This window comes from Mauremys mutica, chromosome 3, assembly GCF_020497125.1.
Source record: "Mauremys mutica isolate MM-2020 ecotype Southern chromosome 3, ASM2049712v1, whole genome shotgun sequence".
NCBI classification, from domain to species: domain Eukaryota; kingdom Metazoa; phylum Chordata; order Testudines; family Geoemydidae; genus Mauremys; species Mauremys mutica.
Window position 1 is genome coordinate 39,538,740 of NC_059074.1, and position 19,738 is coordinate 39,558,477.

The window sequence follows — 19,738 nt, forward strand, 5'->3', positions numbered from 1 at the left end:
AGGTGGCTGTGGTGTTCAGTCCCAGGGGTGCTCCCCTGGGCATGTCCCCTGCTCCCACCTGGCTGGGGCACGGGGAGCTTGGGACTCCACAGGCAACCAGTGAGTTCCTTCCCCACCTTCCCCAGGGCAGGCTCTTGCTGAAGGGCTGAGGGAGGCAGAGACAGATGGGTTTGTCATAGCGTCCACCAGTAAGAGTTGGTGGCTGCACTCTGAGGCCACCAAAAAAATTGTTATGAGAACCCCTGGTCTAGGTACACTTGGTCCTGACTCAGCATGGGGGACATGAACTAGATGGCCTCTTGAGGTCCCTTCCAGCCTTATATTTCTATGATTAGCTGCCATGTATTTTTCTGCAATTTCTGGAAGTGTTAATAAAGGCAAAGAGCTGTTCACATACAATGGTGATGAGACATATGTACCTTGCTAGATAGTTTTTTGCCTATGCTATTGTTCTGGGAACATTCCTTTTGACTTCATTAGTCAAGGAGTCTTGAGAACACCTTAGGCAATATTAACTGATCTCCTGTCTTTCAGGGCATCCTAGTAATCCATTACTGAGTGCAGATTGTATACAAAATTCAGTGGCTTTATTTCACCCTCTTTATATATATAGTTTGTCTATATATAATGTGCTATTAGATATACTTCTTCCCACAGAGAATGAATATGAGGCAACTGTCCATTAGGGAGCAAAAGGGAAGAATGAAGCTCACAAATGCCATGAGAGCACTAGAAAACAAACCAAATCATGCTCTTGTTCATACACCAAAACCCACAGAAGGCATAAAATGCAGATTTGGGTAATGACTCCCCAGTCAGCTAGTAATTATAATACAGCACCTTTCACCAAAGGATCTTAAAGTACTTCAAAAATGATATCTATTATTATTCGCATGTGCAACAATGGAGGAAGTAAGATATGAAGACCTTACATAACTGTGCTCCAGGGTCACACAGCAAGTCCTTGGCAGAGTGAGGAATAGAAACCAGGCCTTGAGATTCTCATTATCTTGCTCCATCTGCTAGACTATACTGCTTCCAGCCAGTAGTAGCAGTGACTCAGAGAAGCAACATTACCACAACAGTGCAGTGTTGCCCCTGTAATCAGCAAGGAATCTTTTAATGTAAGTAGTGGCTGCTTTGCTTCATAGAACTGATAAGATCAGGATTTAACCCACAGTTCTCTAAGCTTTGGCCAAAGTGAAAAGATTTGTTTCTTTTGGTAAGTCTTGCCCTTGACAACTTTTAGTAGATAAGTGAAAATAATCAAATTAAATCCTTTTGAATATTTGCTTAGGTAAAACTTCCCAGAAATTAACATCTGGTCAGAGCCTAACAGCTACTGATAAAAATGGAAACATCGGTATTTCAGGCTATGTACAGATCCTTCTGTTCTTATCCCAGTAGGTGTAATAAAATGATATTGCAGGAGGATAAAGGCTATGCTAGAGCATTTGCTGCTACACTGGGTATCCTGACTGTCCACTCTTTTACTTTAATTGCACAGGATGCAGGCCACTTCCTAAGGAAATGTGCAAAATGTAACTGTTTGTGCAAACTATCTGTTTTTTTTTAATTTGTGTGTATGTTATTTTAGTAATCCAAAGTTGCATTAGTGCATATGGATAATATAAACCTCTTAAGTTACTGAGGAACATGCTGTAGCTGAAACCCACTACATTTAGAATAGGCTTGATCCCATGTGAGTAGTGGTTGGTGCATACTTGCTAGCAATGGCAGCCATGAAATATGCACAATAAACTTGAAAGCAAGTACTGTACTACTCTGGATATGCCCCATCTTGCCTAGCTCTGCAAAATCTGTAAATAAATGCCCTCTGGTAAGATAGAGGTGGCTTATTTGAAGTTTGGCAGAGAGCAAAAAAGAAATAGGAGCTAAGCAGCATGCAACACTGTTCAACCCAGTAAAATTGCACAAGGTTTAATCAAGTGTTTTAGGTAGTTTTACCGCATAATTGTAGTGATATTTGGTGCTTCAAGAGGATTAATTTCCAAAATCTGAGGAAAGTTGAGTGAAACGGGATTGGGAGGAAAACCAGGGGCAGCTCTAGCCATTTCGCCGACCCAAGCACGGTGGCACGTCGTGGGGGGCGCTCTGCTGGTCACCGGTCCCGCGGCTCCGGTGGACCTCCTGCAGACGTGCCTGCAGGAGGTCCACCGGAGCTGCCCTCCTGGCGACCGGCAGAGTGCCCCCCGCGGCGTGCCGCCCCAAGCACGCGCTTGGCGTGCCGGGGCCTGGAGCTGCCCCTGAGGAAAACATTAAATGTAAATAAATGAGAATAAAAATTGGGAGTTCTTTAAGAGTTTATTAAATATCCAAACCCCCATGATTCTAAAATCAGGAAAAAGGACACTTAATTTTGATAGTACTCATTGATAGGTAGGGAAGCCACTCTTCCAGTCTGAGTTCACAAGCTCAGAGCAGGCATTTTTACAATTATAAAACAGACTTATATTTTACCTTGTAATATGAAATCCAGACAATACAAGGAAGATTTATGCATTCAGAATTGTATGTGTATTTTAGAGTCTCTAAACACATCATTACAAGTCTATCATCTATCTTGAATAATAATAACACAGGTGAGCTGGTCTGATTTCAAGCTATGAATTGGTCAGTGCTCAGATGACACCTACAGACTTAGGGTATGGCTACACTGGCGATTTGCAGCGCTGGAAAGCCTCCACCAGCGCTGCAATTAGTAAGTGGCCACACCTGCAAGGCACTTCCAGCGCTGCAACTCCCTGGCTGCAGCGCTGGCCGAACACCCCTCTCGGCATGGGGAATAAGGATTCCAGCGCTGGTGCTGCAGCGCTGGTCATCAAGTGTGGCCACACACCAGCGCTGTGATTGGCCTCCAGGGTATAAGGATGTATCCCAGAATGCCTGTTCAGCCACTCTGCTCATCAGGTCAGACTCTACTTCCCTGGCCTCAGGTGACCCGCCCTTTAAATGCCCCGGGAATTTTAAAAATCCCCTTCCTGTTTGCTCAGCCAGGTATGGAATGCAATCAGTGAATCTTTACAGGTGACCATGCCTCCACGTGGCAAACGAGCCCCAGCATGGAGCAATGGCGAGCTGATGGACCTCATCAGTGTTTGGGGGGAGGAATCTGTGCAGGCACAGCTGCGCTCTAGCCGTAAGAATTATGATACCTTTGCCCAGGTATCGAGAGCCATGATGGAAAGGGGCCATGAGCGTGACGCGGTGCAGTGCAGGGTAAAAGTAAAGGAGCTGCGGAGTGCCTATTGCAAAGCACGCGAGGGAAACCGCAGATCCGGCAGTGCCCCCACGACCTGCCGGTTTTACAAGGAGCTGGATGCGATTTATGGGGGTGACCCCTCTGTAAATCCAAGGACCACGATGGACAGTTCAGAGCCGGTAGAGGAGGGGGAGGGGGAGGCAGACAGTGAGGCTACTGTGGTGGGGGAAGCCAGCCCGGAGGAGGCATGCAGTCAGGAGCTCTTCTCAAGCCAGGAGGAAGCTAGCCAGTCGCAGCCCCTGGAACTTGGTGCAGAAGAATCACAGGAGCAGGTCCCAGGTAAGCAGCTTTTATTGCAATGCAAAGGTTTGGGGAGATTCGGGGGGATGGTATGGCTGCATGCCTGCATGCCTAGACATGGAATATCCCATTGATGTGGTCTATCACGTCGCAGTAATCTGCCTCTGTAATCTCTTCAAAAGTTTCTGCAAGAGCATAGGCAATTCGCGTGACCAAGTTTAAAGGGAGAGCCATTGTGGTCCCTGTCCCATTCAGGCTAACGCGTCCGCGCCACTGTTCCAGGACGGGTGGGGGAACCATGCTTGCACAGAGGCACGCTGCATAAGGACCCGGGCGGAATCCGCATTGTTGTAGGAGACCCTCCCTTGCTTCTTTGGTAACCCGCAGAAGGGAGATATCTTCCAGTATTAACTCCTGTGGGAAATGGAGGGAGTGTTTCAGTGCTGGTTTCCCCAACTGCATAGCGCGGCAGGCAGGAACCCCAGGAACCCCAGGGTTAACAAAGCCCCGAAACAGGCAGTCTAGCCATGAAGCAAGAAGCACCCAGCTCGAGCAGACCGCGGAAGGAAAGCCCAGGGTTAATTCCTGAGGGAGATGGAGGTGCTGCGTTTAAGAAAGCACCCCCCCTGCTCGAGCAGACCGCGGAAGGAAAGCCCAGGGTTAATTCCTGAGGGAGATGGAGGTGCTGCGTTTAAGAAAGCACCCCCCCTGCTCGAGCAGACCGCGGAAGGAAAGCCCAGGGTTAATTCCTGAGGGAGATGGAGGTGCTGCGTTTAAGAAAGCACCCCCCCTGCTCGAGCAGACCGCGGAAGGAAAGCCCAGGGTTAATTCCTGAGGGAGATGGAGGTGCTGCGTTTAAGAAAGCACCCCCCCTGCTCGAGCAGACCGCGGAAGGAAAGCCCAGGGTTAATTCCTGAGGGAGATGGAGGTGCTGCGTTTAACAAAGCACCCTCCCTGCTCGAGCAGACCGCGGAAGGAAAGCCCAGGGTTAATTCCTGAGGGAGATGGAGGTGCTGCGTTTAACAAAGCACCCCCCCTGCTCGAGCAGACCGCGGAAGGAAACCCCAGGGTTAATTCCTGAGGGAGATGGAGGTGCTGCATTTAACAAAGCACCCCCCCTGCTCGAGCACACCGCGGAAGGAAACCCCAGGGTTAATTTCCATTACCATTTCTGGGAGGCTGTGAATTCTCGAGTAGTTGCTGAAATGTGTGAGGAATGCTTGTGAGACTTTAAAATAACTTCAGATTATACACAATGGAAGCTCTCTTAAAATGTATCATTTGCTGTTTTTTTACAGTGACCTTGAGTAGTCCTGGGCCAGTCTTATCAGTGACTGAAAGAAAGCTGCAAAACCTGAGGAGGAAACCGAACAAGAGCAAAGAAGAACTGGTGAAGGCAGTTATGAACCAGTGTGCAACAGAGAATAAAAATGCGCAGGAATGGAGAGAAAAGATGCATCACTGGAGGCAAACAGAAAGCAGGAGAAAGGCGTTGATGCTGAAGAAAACCACGAGGCAGCTTATAAACCTCATTGCGCGCCAAACAGACTGTATGCAGTCAATGGTAGCAATGCAGGCAGAGCACTACCGTGCCAAACCCCCACCCTCCCAAACCTCTTTCCCCTATGCACCAATGTCAGCTCCAAGTCCCATTCCCCAGCATCCAGGTTCTTACCTACACCATCACCAGCTGCCCCCGACACCTGTACGGTCACCTATGAGCCCAGAGAACTACGACCCTTACCCTCTGCACTCAACCCCCATCACCATGCAACAGTACAATCCTGAGGTGCACAGCACTCCTGGCAGTACATATGAGAAACTATGAATGTACAGTTCAACAACCAACCCCCCTGCCCGTGTACTTCATTTTTTTTAAATAAATGATTTCTTTGATTATGAATCAGTTTTTATTATTGCATAAACTGAAAGATAACAAACCCCAATGAAAACACAGGTAACAAACATCAAGGAAAACACAGGCACTGAAAAGCACTGTAACCAGTGCACGTCACTCCTGGTCAAGGCAAAAAAACATTACTGTTGGCTTTCAGCCTCAAATTTCTCCCTCAAGGCATCCCTAATCCTTGTTGCCCTGTGGTGGGCGTCTCTAGTAGCCCTGCTGTCTGGCTGTGCAAATTCAGCCTCCAGGACTTGCACCTCGTTGGTCCATGCCTGGCTGAATGCTTCACCCTTCCCTTCACAAATATTATGGAGGGTACAGCACGCGGATAGAACCGCGGGGATGCTGCTTTCCCCCAAGTCTAGCTTCCCATAGAGACATCTCCAGCGAGCTTTTAAACGGCCAAAAGCACACTCCACAGTCATTCGGCATCGGCTCAGCCTGTAGTTGAAACGGTCCTGGCTCCTGTTCAGCTTCCCTGTATATGGTTTCATGAGCCAAGGCATTAATGGGTAAGCGGGGTCCCCAAGGATCACAATGGGCATTTCAACGTCCCTTACTGTGATCTTTCGGTCTGGGAAAAATGTACCTTCCTGCATCTTCCTGAACAGGCCACTGTTCCGAAAGATGCGTGCATCATGCACTTTTCCAGGCCAGCCTGTGTAAATATCAATGAAACGCCCACGGTGATCCACAAGCGCCTGGAGAACCATAGAGAAATACCCCTTGCGATTAATGTACTCGTAGGCTAGGTGGGGTGGTGCCAGAATAGGAATATGCGTCCCATCTATTGCCCCTCCACAGTTAGGGAAACCCATTTCTGAAAAGCCATCCACAATGTCCTGCACGTTCCCCACAGTCACGGTTCTCCTCAGCAGGATGCGATTAATGGCCCTGCAAACTTGCATCAACACGATTCCAACGGTCGACTTTCCCACCCCAAACTGGTTCCCGACCGACCAGTAGCTGTCTGGAGTTGCCAGCTTCCACATTGCAATAGCCACCCGCTTTTCCACCGTCAGGGCAGCTCTCAATCTTGTGTCCTTGCGCCGCAGGGTGGGGGCGAGCTCAGCACACAGTCCCATGAAAGTGGCTTTTCTCATACGAAAGTTCTGCAGCCACTGCTCGTCATCCTAGACTTCCATGACAATGTGATCCCACCACTCACTGCTTGTCTCACGAGCCCAAAAGCGGCGTTCCACGGTGCTGAGCATTTCCGTTACCGCCACAAGCAATTTCATGTCACCCGCTTTAGGAAAATCCATATCATCATCGGAATCCTCACTGTCACTTTGGAGCTGAAGGAGTAGCTCAACTGCCAAACGTGATGTGCTGGCGACAGTCAGCAGCAAATTCCTCAGCAGCTCAGGCTCCATTTCACAGTGTGCTGAACTCACAATGGCAAGAAACGTGGACGGCGAAACTGAGATTGCTGGGAAGTGAAGCGATGCACCACGGGGCGTTGGAACAGGAAGCGGAATGACCCACACACTTCCTTCCCCTTCCCACAATACTGAGCGCCAAAACGGCGCCAAAGCGGGATGAGGTGCTCTGTGGGATAGCTGCCCACAATGCACCTCTCAGTACAGCGCTGGAAATGCTGCCAATGTGGCCACACTGCAGCGCTGGTAGCTGTCAGTGTGGCCACACTGCAGCGCTGGCCCTGCACAGCTGGATGACCAGCGCTGCAAACTACCAGCGCTGCAAACCGTCAGTGTAGCCATACCCTTAGTAAGAGCTGGGTCCTAGTTTACCAACATCACAGAAATACTTACCACTCCATTAGTAATGGACACAGATATTAGACAACATCTACTAGGGACAAACACTTTTAAATCAGCAGGCCTAGGTAACTAGCTAACATAATTTTTTAATGAATATTGGCATACCAAGGAAATTCCAGAAGACTGGAAGAATGCTAATATTTTGCCAGTGTTCTAAAAGGGCAAATAGAATGACCCTGGTAATTATAGGCCAGTTAGCTGGACCTCAGTCCCAAGCAAGATAATGGAAAAGCTGATACAGGCTTCAATTAATAAATAATAGACTAGGAATATAATTAATGCCACTCACTATGTTTTATGGTGAATAGGTCTTGTCGAGCAAACCTAATTTTATTCTTTGATGAGATTACAAGTTTGCTTGATAAAGATAACCACATAAATGTAACATACTTAGACTTTTGTAAGGCATTTGACTTTGTATTGCATACCGTCTTGCTTAAAAATAGCACTATACAATTTCAATAAAGAACACATGAAATGGATTCAGAACTGGCTAATGGACAGATCTCAAACATAGTTGTCTGTGGAGAACCATCATCAAATGGGGTGTTTTAATGGGGTTCATCAGGGATCTGTACTAGGTCCTACACTATTCAAAGTTTTCATCAGTGATCCAGTAGTAAATGTAAAATCCCAACTGACAAAATTTGTAGATAATACAAAGATTCAGTGAGTGCTATACAGGATAAAGACAGCGTAGTCATATAGAGCGATCTGGGTCACTCAGTAAGATGCTCTGGAAAAATCCCCAATACTAATGTGATCCTTGGATGTATAAAAAGGGGAGTGGTGAATAAGAGTAGGAAGATGAATTTTACCTCTGCATAAGGCATTGATGTGATGGATACTGGAAAGCTGCATCCAGTTCTAGTGTCTTCATTTTTAAAAGAATGCTGAAAAGTTAGAAAGAGCATAGAAAAGAGCCAAAAAAAATGATTCAAGGTCTGGAGAAAATGCCTTATGTTAAAAGACTAAAGAGTTTTGTTTAGCTGATCAAAAAGAAGTTTGAGAGGTGACTTGATTTTGGTCTATGAATTTTCCTCTTCATGGAGAGAAAATATCAAACAGTGAAGAAATCTTTACTCTACCAGTGAAAGGCATAACAAGAAACAACTAGGGGAAGCTGAAGCCAGACAAATTGAAATGTGAAACAGGCACATTTTTTTAAACAATGGGGGTGATTGGCCACTGGAACAAATTACCAAAGGAAGTGGTGGAGTCACCATCTCTGATATCTTCAAATCGAGAGTGAATGCCTTTCTGGAAGGCATTGTTTAGCCAAGGACCACAAAAACACAAGTTACTGGGCTCAATACAGGGGTAACTGGGTGAAAAATGTTACCTCCTGTATATCACAGGTCATGATTAGATGACCTAATGGTCCCTTCTTGACTTATACTCTATATATCTGTGAGAACTATGATTTCAAAAGGTTTCTTAATCTTAACCTTACTATAGGCCAGACATTATACTCAATGAATAATCTACAGGGACTACAAATACACACCCATAAAAGTCTGTCCCACTTGGGTTCCAACACTGTTCGATTTATCTTGTCCTAGTAGACAACTACTGAACCTGGTCATATTTCGCCTTCTCTGAACTGGCTCCTCACCTCAGCTTCTGGACATCTAGCACAATCTTGCATTCTTGGTAAGCTGTGTGAATGATGAGTCTTAAAGTGACAGCTGCTTTATATACTTAACGGCTGGTCTAACAATGAGCAGAGGCTGATCTGTGGATATCTACGTTTCCCAACTTATTAAAATGAGTATCTATTCATTGGACCTACAAATGCTGTTGTGTTCAGTTCCCATTATTATTTATTTATGTACATCACTTTGTAAACACTGAAAGAAAGGTACCTGCTTCAAGGAATGTACAGTCTAAGGAAAGGCCAACAGACAGACAGAAGCAAAGAGAAAGGAGAAAGTGGGTAGGTAATATATTAATAAATCAACTCAATTAATTCTAAGTAGCATGGCAGAAGTGGGCCTTTAAGAGGGATTTAAACATGGATGAGGTAGATGCTGGGCAGAGTTTCTCAGGGAGGTTGTAACATGCATACAAGGCCTTGTGGAAGAAGGCAAGTAGGTGACTGTGAAGGAAGCTGACAAACAGGAGAACAAGGCTGGAGCATTGGTGAAGTGGAAGGGCTGGGGCAATGCAATGCTTTACAAAGGCAGTGTCAGAGTTACGTAGAGCCTTTAAACTTAAATTTGGTATAACAAAGAGCTGTGGTTGGACTATAGAAAGTTACATGTTCAAATCATTGAGCAAGGATGAGGAGTTTGGCTGCTGCATTTTGTTTGGACAGATGGGGCACTGTGTGTGTATGTATTTGGGAGGCTAGGTATTGCATTAGTTTATACTGTAGTGGTCACATGGAATATAATGAGTGCTTGAACAAGCCATTTGTCTTTTTCTTTGCATCCTTGATGTCAAATCTTGGAGATATTGAGATGAAAGTGGTGGCAAAATTTGGGTACAGTGTGATATGTGAAATGAAGGAGACAGAAGTAAAAAATTATCTTGAGTTTATGGGCCTAAAAACGGGGAGGATAGTAGTGTAATCAGCAGTGATAATGGAGTTGAAAGGTTCCTTAATTCCCATAACTACAGATTAAAGAGTACAGTTTCTTTGTGTGTGTTCTTACTGTGTTTTTATGATTGTTCAGCATAAAGTTCCTGTCACTTAAGAATACAAAGCCCAACACTGTCAATCTTCACAAGCCTTAGCAGTTTTTCCTGGTCTCTAATCCATGCATGAATATACTTGTATAGCCTAGTGAGACTTTCTTTACTTCTTGCATAATTGACCCATGTCATGGTTGGCCAGATTTTTCATTGCTTCTATGTAAAACTATCATTCTTACTCTAATCTAGATATTAGTTATACAAAAACCCTATATACAATTATAAGATTTTGTATATGCAATTTTTGTGTTTTTTTTCCAAAAACAACACTAAAAATTCAGAAATTTAATCATGTGGAATCATATTGATAATCACAGGGGCACATCAGTGGAGCTGGAAATTTTAGTTTCACAGCATAGACCTCTGTCACTTGATCTCATGGAGAAACCAATAGTCATGCCACAGGTGGACTAGCACTATAAAGGAATGAGACACCTTTGGCCAGTGGGTTTCACAGATATTTGCTGACAGCAGAGGAATGTTCTGACTTGGCAATCTTGGGTTCCATTCCAGTAGTGCAGTGTGCTCTAGTGGTGACTGACCAACCTGATCCCTGTCCCTTCCAGCTTATCCCTATCTCAATCCTACTATCCTCCTCACCTCAGCTCCTCATCCAAATCTCTTTATGAAATCCATCTTCTCACACTCATTTCCCTTCCAGTTTCAGTCATAGAATATCAGGGTTGGAAGGGACCTCAGGAGGTCATCTAGTCCAACCCCCTGTCAAAGCAGGACCAATTCCCAACTAAAGCATCCCAGCCAGGGCTTTGCAAAGCCTGACCTTAAAAATTTCTAAGGAAGGAGATTCCACCACCTCCCTAGGTAACCCATTCCAGTGCTTCGCCACCCTCCCAGTGAAAAAGTTTTTCCTAATATCCAACCTAAACCTCCCCCACAGCAACTTGAGACCATTACTCCTTGTTCTGTCATCTGGTGCCACTGAAAACTCTCCCGCTACCCTCTTCCTTGTTCTCATGTTTTTGCCTGGACAGTTGTAGTCTCCCCAACTGGCTCCTCATCTGAACTCAGGTTTATCCCCCACATTGGGTCCCAGTCCCAGTCTCTTCCCCCAGGTCCTTGTCCCAATCTACTCCCCACTGCCTCTCTTGGGTGTTAGTCCCACTGTGCTCACTCTCAATCAGTTCAAATTGTTTTATCCTTCATGTTTCCTGGGTGCCAGCTGCAAGAGCCTGGAGAGCACAGGAGTTCCTGTGCCCACTGCCAAAGTAGCCCTTGGCAGCCAATAGCAGCAATTGAAGGGAAAGTCCTCATCCCCTATAGCCCTGGGCTGAAGCATGCTCATGGTGCTCTAGAGGGATAACATATGTGCAGTCTGGTCACACATAGGTGCTGTGAGGGATAGCAGGTTCAATGTCAACAGAATCAAAGAATTTAGGTGCCAAACTCTTAAATTTCGACTGACTATGTTGGAACTGAAATGCTAGAGCTTCTCAATGGAACACTTGTTTTGCCCATGTTAAATTCTTACAAGGTATTTTCCCCCCAGTCTCATTCTCAGAAATTTTTGATGGCAAAGTTATAAGCAATTGACAACCTTAGGACAACCTTAACTGTAGGCAGTCCTACCAGCTCTGCCTATAATGTTATACTCATCTCCGTGGTATCTGAGTGCACTTTTTTGCTCCTAATGTTGTGAGCCCTGCTCTTGACAGCCCTTCTCTTAATACGCATAAGCCTAAATGTGTTTCATGGCTCAAGTCTGAAACAGTAATTGCCAACGTGACACACTCAATCCTGAGAGTCGATTTAGCTATCAGTTATTTGCTTTCACACCACAATCTTTATATCCTTATCTTTGCCTACCTTTATATCCCAAAACAGAGTGAGCAATTCAGTATTTGGCTTCTCTGCTCATACTATGAAGAAGAATGCCAGTTTATGCAATTGCAATGGTGGATTTTGTTATGTGAATCTCCCTCCACCCAGGAACTGGATAGAGACTGCCATTCCATTTCACTTAGGCCATCACACAGCAACTACTTTCTGCCATTATGACTGAGTTATCTGGGCCCGATTTTAACCAGTAACCAACATGTAGCTAGGTCTGTCTCATAACTTGTCCCCTAAAGTATAACATGGTGCTTTTTTTCCCCTTTCAGTCTGCTCCTTAATATTGTGCTTTCTTCTCTATAATTTCCAGTTAAACTGTGACTTAAAAGAAGAGAGCTGTACGTTGAGTACTGTGTAGCTGTGCACATACAGGGGAAAATTTTCAAGAGTGCCTAAGTCCCATTTTCAAAAGTGACTTTGGCACCTAAGTTCCACTGACTTCCCATGAGACTTGTGTTCTTAATTGCCTATGTTACTTTTGAAAATGGGACTTAGGCTACTCAGTCACTTAGATACTTTTGAAAGTCCCACTGATTTGGGACTTAAGCTCATAGGTGACTTGGGTGCTTTCAAAAATGGGATTCAGGAACTTTTTGAAAATTTTTATCAACAGATACCCTTTCTAAAATATAAGTTTTGTACTTAGCACAGTAAGGGGCACATATAAATAGTACCACCTGGCTTTGACTTGGATATAAATATTTATTACAATTTAATCTTCTCTTGGACATCACTCACAAAACCAAAGATGAATAAAAGCCAAACTGACAGGAGACGGATGAATTCTGGTACATCTGAAGTTTCCCTAGTAGTAGTAGTCAGCTTTGATATTAACAAAATCCCTTCTTTTTGTCATGTTCACTGTACTGAAAAGTTATTTTAACTGTCTGAATCTGTTATAAAATCAGCAGTCATAATGTATCCCAGAATATGGGGGAAAATGTTTGTCCATCCCCTCCTCCCCCACCAGTCAGTTTGATTATCTGCCTGGTCTCAAGAATTAAAAAAAACAGTTACTGTAGATTTTATAAAATGTCAACACTATAATGACCAAGTATCACACATGTTGTTGATATTTGTCTCTAAGGGTACGTCCATACTACCCGCCGGATCGGCGGGTAGCAATCGACTTCTCGGAGTTCGATATATCGCGTCTCATCTAGACGTGATATATCGAACTCCGAACGCGCTCCCGTCGACTCCAGAACTCCACCACCGCGAACGGCGGTGGCGGAGTCGACGGGGGAGCTGCGGACTTCGATCCCACGCCGTAAGGATGGGTAAGTAGTTCGAACTAAGGTAGCTCGACGTCAGCTACGCTATTCGCGTAGCTGAAGCTGCGTACCTTAGTTCAACCCACCCCCCCCAGTGTAGACCAGGCCTAAGAACTTAGCATGAAATTCATGCCACTCATAAAAGAAAAACAAATCTACCATGACTGCTTTTGATGTGAGATGTGTTTTTCACCAGACAAAAACTTCACAAAATACCGAGTAAAGGAATAAATTATTAAAAATTATTATTTTTACAATACTGAATGCATAGCCATCAGGCTGTATTCTGTATGTGTGTGAATGAGGAGGAAAGTAACACATTTGAGTGGGTTTGAGAACCATCTGATATTCAAAGCTGCGTAGCTGCTCCTACACAACTCTGTACCATCCTTTTCCTCCCCTAGTACTACAAGGTGTTGGTGTCCAGCAGAACTCACTGTGCTTTCAGGATTAATTACACTCAGCCCAACAACCATCATCAGAGCCAGGAGGCCTCTGCAAATTTTAACCCATCACCCCCATCTTCTACAAATTGAATCATTTTAACATGGACAGGTAGACTACGCAGTGAGGCATTGTACCTTTTCTCCCTCCTCCACCACACTATCTCTCTCACACACACACGAGTCCAACTAAGAACTTACACAATAATAATAAAATAAATGGTCTCCTATCCCTCTTCCCACTAATCAAATCCATTATTTCAGCTTCACTCTTTCAAGAAGCACCATGCTGAGTTTCTCAATGAAAGTACAACAACAGTCTCAGAACCCTGCAGTATGGATACTTAGGAACCTGCTCCTTCAAGAGTTCTGGAAATATCCCACGGCCCAGCCTCCTAAACCCTGCAGACACTGGAATGAGGAGATGCCACTCAAGAAAGCCTCAGAGAAGAAAAGATCATGGCACTAATACAAAAACAACTAAAATCTCTAAGATAAAAGGTAAATCATATTAGGTAAATAGAAGAAAAGGAATATTTACCACACACAAGAGGTGAGTAATGTTTCAACACAAGTGTCTTTCTCAGAGCCAGAAATACTGCTAATCTTGAGGAGGAAAAAAAATAGACACGTGGTTAAGAAGTACAATCTTGTCATCATACCGACCAATGATCTCATTCAGGTAATCACTATAAACAATTACCAAATAAGTCAGTTCAAAGTTTGGTGCTTTAAAAAGTCCAAAATAAAGCCACAACCTTTGACTAAGCTACATAATGAATGCATTTAAAACAACCCTTCAGACAGCATCAAGATTAATCAGATAATTCTTGCAGAGGGGAAATACTGAGGAGTCATCATAATTGAGCAAAAAAATCCAAGGGAAGAACAATGGGGAATCTCTGCAGTGCTTTTAATGTAGCATTGAGGCAATAGCATTGGCAGTGTGACTGAGGAGAGCAGATGTGTTCCCAAGACATAGAAAGACAGTCAACAACTTGACTAAATAGACAAATAACTTGAAGAGTCAAAATTGCTGGGAGACGGGGAACCCAACAGATGATCTTTAGCTGGTTAAATATATACTGTGCCAGACTATTGCTGTCTTGCTTATTTTATTTCAACAAGTTTAGTAATTTTTCCCTCAAAGGAAAACTAAATAAAAACAGAAAAATCAACTTCCTTTGATGAAGGATGTTAAATCTATGTCCTCTATTTCATGTAAAGGTATGTTCAATCCCCATAAACTGTAGTGTATTAGTAACAATTTTATCTACAAAACATCTAGCAAATATGAGGTGTTATCACTCCTGCTAACTGCAGATTTATCATCAGTAGTTTGTAATTCCAAAGATCTACAGCTTTCACCTGCATATGGTGGTCCCCAAGGACATTTGAGCATATCAATTATATAATCAGTGTCACATGGTGTGTGCATACCAAGATATATTTTTCTACCATTTAATGAATAGTTAAGGTTGATACCTGCACTTAGATTGTTACACTTACTACATAATAAAGGAATATTAAAACATAATAAAGGAGTATAAAATTAGTTTAAAAAATGTCTTCTTTCTAGACAAATTCTGATTCTATCAATGATCAACAAGTTCTTATTTCTTTTAGAAGAAATCACTGGCAATTGCTTATGATTTGGGGAATCTCTCTCTATATTTAGGAATTTCAGTGTGAGATTATGAACTCTGTATATATCTTTAGCAAACTACAAACTGGTTGATTGTGAAGCTAGTCTGCCTTCTCTACTTTCTTTTAACTTCAATTTTGGGTGACATTCCAAGCAGTAATGGCACAGGGCTAACAATGGAGGTTCATTAAACTTTGATGGTCCTCTATTCATGGAAGTACTTTGGTGTAAAGTGACCATCTATCACAGAGTCAAGCTTGCCTGGGTGGCAAGATAGATTGTAATGCCTAAGGGGACTGTCTGTGACTCCATGTTAAGGCTGTCTAGTGCCTGAGGAGTTTACACTTGTTATTTGGTTGATGATCGTTCTAAGCATAGAACTCACAACCAGTTTGGCGTTTGTGCCCTGCTTCTAAACAGTCTGTCCTGAGGTTGGTATTCTCACTCATGAGCCACTTTGGACAGCATGCCTCGGGTGACCAGATGTCCCGATTTTATAGGGACAGTCCCGATTTTTGGGTCTTTTTTATATAGGCTCCTATTACCCTCCACCACCTGTCCCAATTTTTCACACTTGCTGTCTGGTCACCCTAAGCACAACACACACTAGCAGAGAGTATTTTCTGTTTGCAATGGAGACTGAACAGAAGACATAATTTGCCAAGTGAGCTGCTTCATTGTTGTGGGAGCACAGCCAGATTTTGCTAAATTTCTGGCACGAAGCCAGCAAAACAGTGGACTTTGGTAAGAGTATCAGGAATCATCACGCATACTAGGAAATAGCTAAGAAGCTGGCGGAGTTGTAAATTTAGCAGATCAGTGCAAGAAACAGATTTAGTGGCACAAGAGAGAGAACAGGAAAACCAGAGACCAGAAGCACACCTTGGGCAACTTGTCAACATCATGCCCATTTTATGAGGTGTTTGGGTGCTGGGTACTGCACGGAGCATGGAGACAACAGTGGTGCATGATGACTGGTCAGCTGGGATGGTGACCTGTTGTCCCCAGAATCCATCATGGTGACTGATAGGAGCCAGCAGCAGGCACTGAGGGTATGTCTTCACTACCGTCCGGATCGGCGGGCAGTAATCAATCCAGTAGAGATCAATTTATAGCGTCTAGTCTAGAAGCAATAAATCAACCCCCGAGCACTCTCCCTTCGACTTCTGTACTCCAGCTCAGCAAGAGGCACAGGCAGAGTCGACAGGGGGGCAGCAGCAGTTGACTCACCACGGTGAAGACATCATGGTAAGTCGATCTAAGTACGTCAACTTCAGCTACGTTAGTCACTTTCACTACAATAAATGAAGCTGTGTCCAGGCAGCTTCTATGGTTTGAAGTATCCCTCTCACAATATATTGAAGTTCAGTTTGGAAAAGTAACATTTTACGTCCTAGAAATTCCATAAGAATTTTTATGTGATCCTGCACTAGGCTATTTGAGACAGTAATCTTCTGTGTCTTGACCTGTAAATGTTGCTGTGTCTTGACCTGTAAATGTTGATGTACCTCCACAGCTCACCCAAGCCACAGCAGAAGTCCTGGCCAATGTAAAATGAGAAATAAGTAACCAACACTACTCCACAGTACAGTTATCTATGTCACTCCATACTTCAATCACTTCCTTATATCTGGGTGTACATTGCAGTGCAGACATAGCCTTTCCATCCTTACTGCTGTGGGGCCTACTGCAAGATTTTCTGTGTTCTTTTAACTGAGCACTGCCTCCCTGGGCTTTCTTCCTGAAGCCCTCTTTTCCCCCCAGCAGGTTCCCACTGCAATTGAGTGTGTGGGGAATGAGCAAACTGCATTCACAGCACTGCTGCTGAGTGGGCACTGCACAGTAAGTCACCTATGGTCTTGACCTGATTCATAGGGGCCTGTAGGCTCCTAAAGATGCAGATAGTAGGATTTTCAGAAGTGCCTAAGCATATTAGGCCATGGAAGGACTCCCAGTGACTTCAAAGCGTTGTGAATCAGGCCCTAAGACCAAATAAAATTTGGAAGAATAAAAAAAAAAAAAGTCCAGAGCAACTGATATTTTTCTTTTCATTCTAAAAAAATGGTTGTTGTTTGGGTTATCATTGTCTACTCTACTCCTATGAGTGTTGTTGTGTAGTGTCTTCTAACTTGTATATATTTTTATTGATCTTAGAACAATAGTACAAAACTATTTCCAAATTAATAAACAAGATGAATAAGACATGAACAAACACTTTCCAAAACTCTTTGGGACTACTGCAGCACTTTGGATTCCCAGCATATTTCTAGGAATCTCACCTACACATCTGTATTGCTTTTGCTGAGGTACAAAGTCCTGCCGTACTGCATGAAACTTTTTGCTTTATTAATTTTAAATGAGATGTTATCAGCTCTGTGTAAAGTTCATGTTAAGTAGCAAGATTTCATTTTCTCCTGTAGACGAGTGCCTCCTGCTGGTTACTTCCAGGAATTAGCTCATTCCAGCTCCGGAGCATCCTCTGCAAGCCGTGTCCCTCCCTGGACCCAGTGCCCTTTTACATGGGGTGCTGCCCCCTGGCAGTAACCCCTCAGTCTTAGGGTCTCCCCTCCCCAAGGGAACCCCCACCCACTATCCCCACCTTGCCTCAGTATCAGGCTACTGCCAGTCATTGTCTAGCTCCATGCCCTGGGGCAGACTGCAGTATCAGCCTACTCATCACTTGCAAGGTTGGGTTTGGACCTGCTGCCTTGGCCTACCCCTGGGCTGCTCTCTGCAACCCCCAGTACCTTTTAGCCCAATGCTAGGCTGCAGCCTGGGGCTTTCCAGGCTGGCGCTCCCCAGCTCCTCTGCCATTCCCCAGCCCTACTTCACTCAGGTACCTTGTGTTTAGCTCCCTGCAGCCAGGCCCTTCTCCTTCTACAAACAGAGAGAGACGGGGCTCCTTGCTTCTCTGCCTTTATAGGGCCAGCTGAGTCTGTTTGGGGCATGGCCCCAGCTGCAGCCACTTCCCCCAATCAGCCCAGCCTAAAAGCTGTTTTCTCCAGCTCCTAGGACTGTTTTTAACCCTTCAGGGCAGGAGCGGGGGGTCGACCTCGCTACATCTCCCTATCTCCCGGAACCCAATAGGTACATTTCCCTATCTCCCGGAACCCAATAGGTACATCTCCCTATCTTTTTTACTTTGCAAGAAAAGATGAAGCAACTTTTCCATGTCAAAATAATAACCTTTAACTTGTTTATACCAAGGTAACATAATGTAGGATCAAGACATCTAATGGCACAGTGCATTCACAGAGATGATAGTCCCTATCCCAATAATCTTGCAGTCTAAGGCTAGAATCTTGCAATGGATACCTGTAAGATGGCACTGCTTGCAGAGAATCTCACTGAAGTCTCCTTTGGCACAACATTCTGCCCACACACTCAATTGCAGCATCACAGGCTGCCTGTCCCCATGAAGCAGGTCCAGCCCTTGTGCTAGAAAATGTGTTCCTGGTTTGACCAAGTAAGAGAGTGGGCAGCACCTGGGACTACAAAGATCTAGGCTGCCAATAAGGAAGGGGAACAGGCAGTAGCAAGTCCTCTGGGAGGGGAGGAAGTGCATGGAAGAATTTCCATCTGAGGAGATATTAAAAAGACTGGCACTGGTCATCTTGGAAAAGAGACAACTGAGGGGGGAATAAGAATTCTAATAGATTTGGTAAGTATGATTTCCTTTTACAAAATCTGTGTTGACTCTTCCACAACATATTGTGTTCATATATATCTAATAATTTTGTTCTTTAATAAAACCATGAGTAGTGTAGAGAAATTGAATAGTCAAATGTTGTTTACCCCTTCACATAACAGACAAACCCGGGGGTCACCCAATGACATTTATGGGCAACAGGCTTAAAACAAAAATGCATGAAGTTCTACTTCATACAATACACAATCAACCTTTGAAACTCTGTGCCAGGGAATGTTAGGAAGACCAATGATATAACTGGGTTCATGCTGGTAAGATGGTCATGGATGCAACCTCCATACACCTAATCATTTTTGGTTGCCCTTCTTTGTCCTTTTTCCAATTCAAATATATATTTTTGAGCTAGGGTGACTAGAACTGCATGCAATATTCACAGTATAGGCATACAATGGGTTTATATAGTGACATTACAATATTCTGCCTTATCTATCCCTTTCATAATGGTTCCTAACATTGTTTGCTTTTTTGACTGCCATTGCACATTCTTTGAAAACATCTGCTCAAATATCGACAATGACTTCAAGATCTTTCTTGAGTGGTAATGCCTAATTTAGACCCCATCATTTTGGATGTATAATCAGCATTATGTTTTCCAGTGTGCATTACTTTGCATTTATCAACGTGGAATTTCATCTGCCATTTTGCTGCTCAGTCACGCAGTCTACTGAGTAACTCATCTCAGTCTACTTTGGATTTAACTATCTTCAGTAATTTTGACATCTCACTATTTCCCCTTTTTTTCCAGATCATTTATGAATATAGTGAACAGCACTGGTCCTAGTACAGAATAGATACTTGAGGAAAACTCCATTATTTACCTCTCTTCGCTGTGAAAACTGACCATTTATTCCTACCCTTTATTTCCTAGCTTTTAACCAGTTACTGATCCCTGAGAGGACCTTTCCTTTT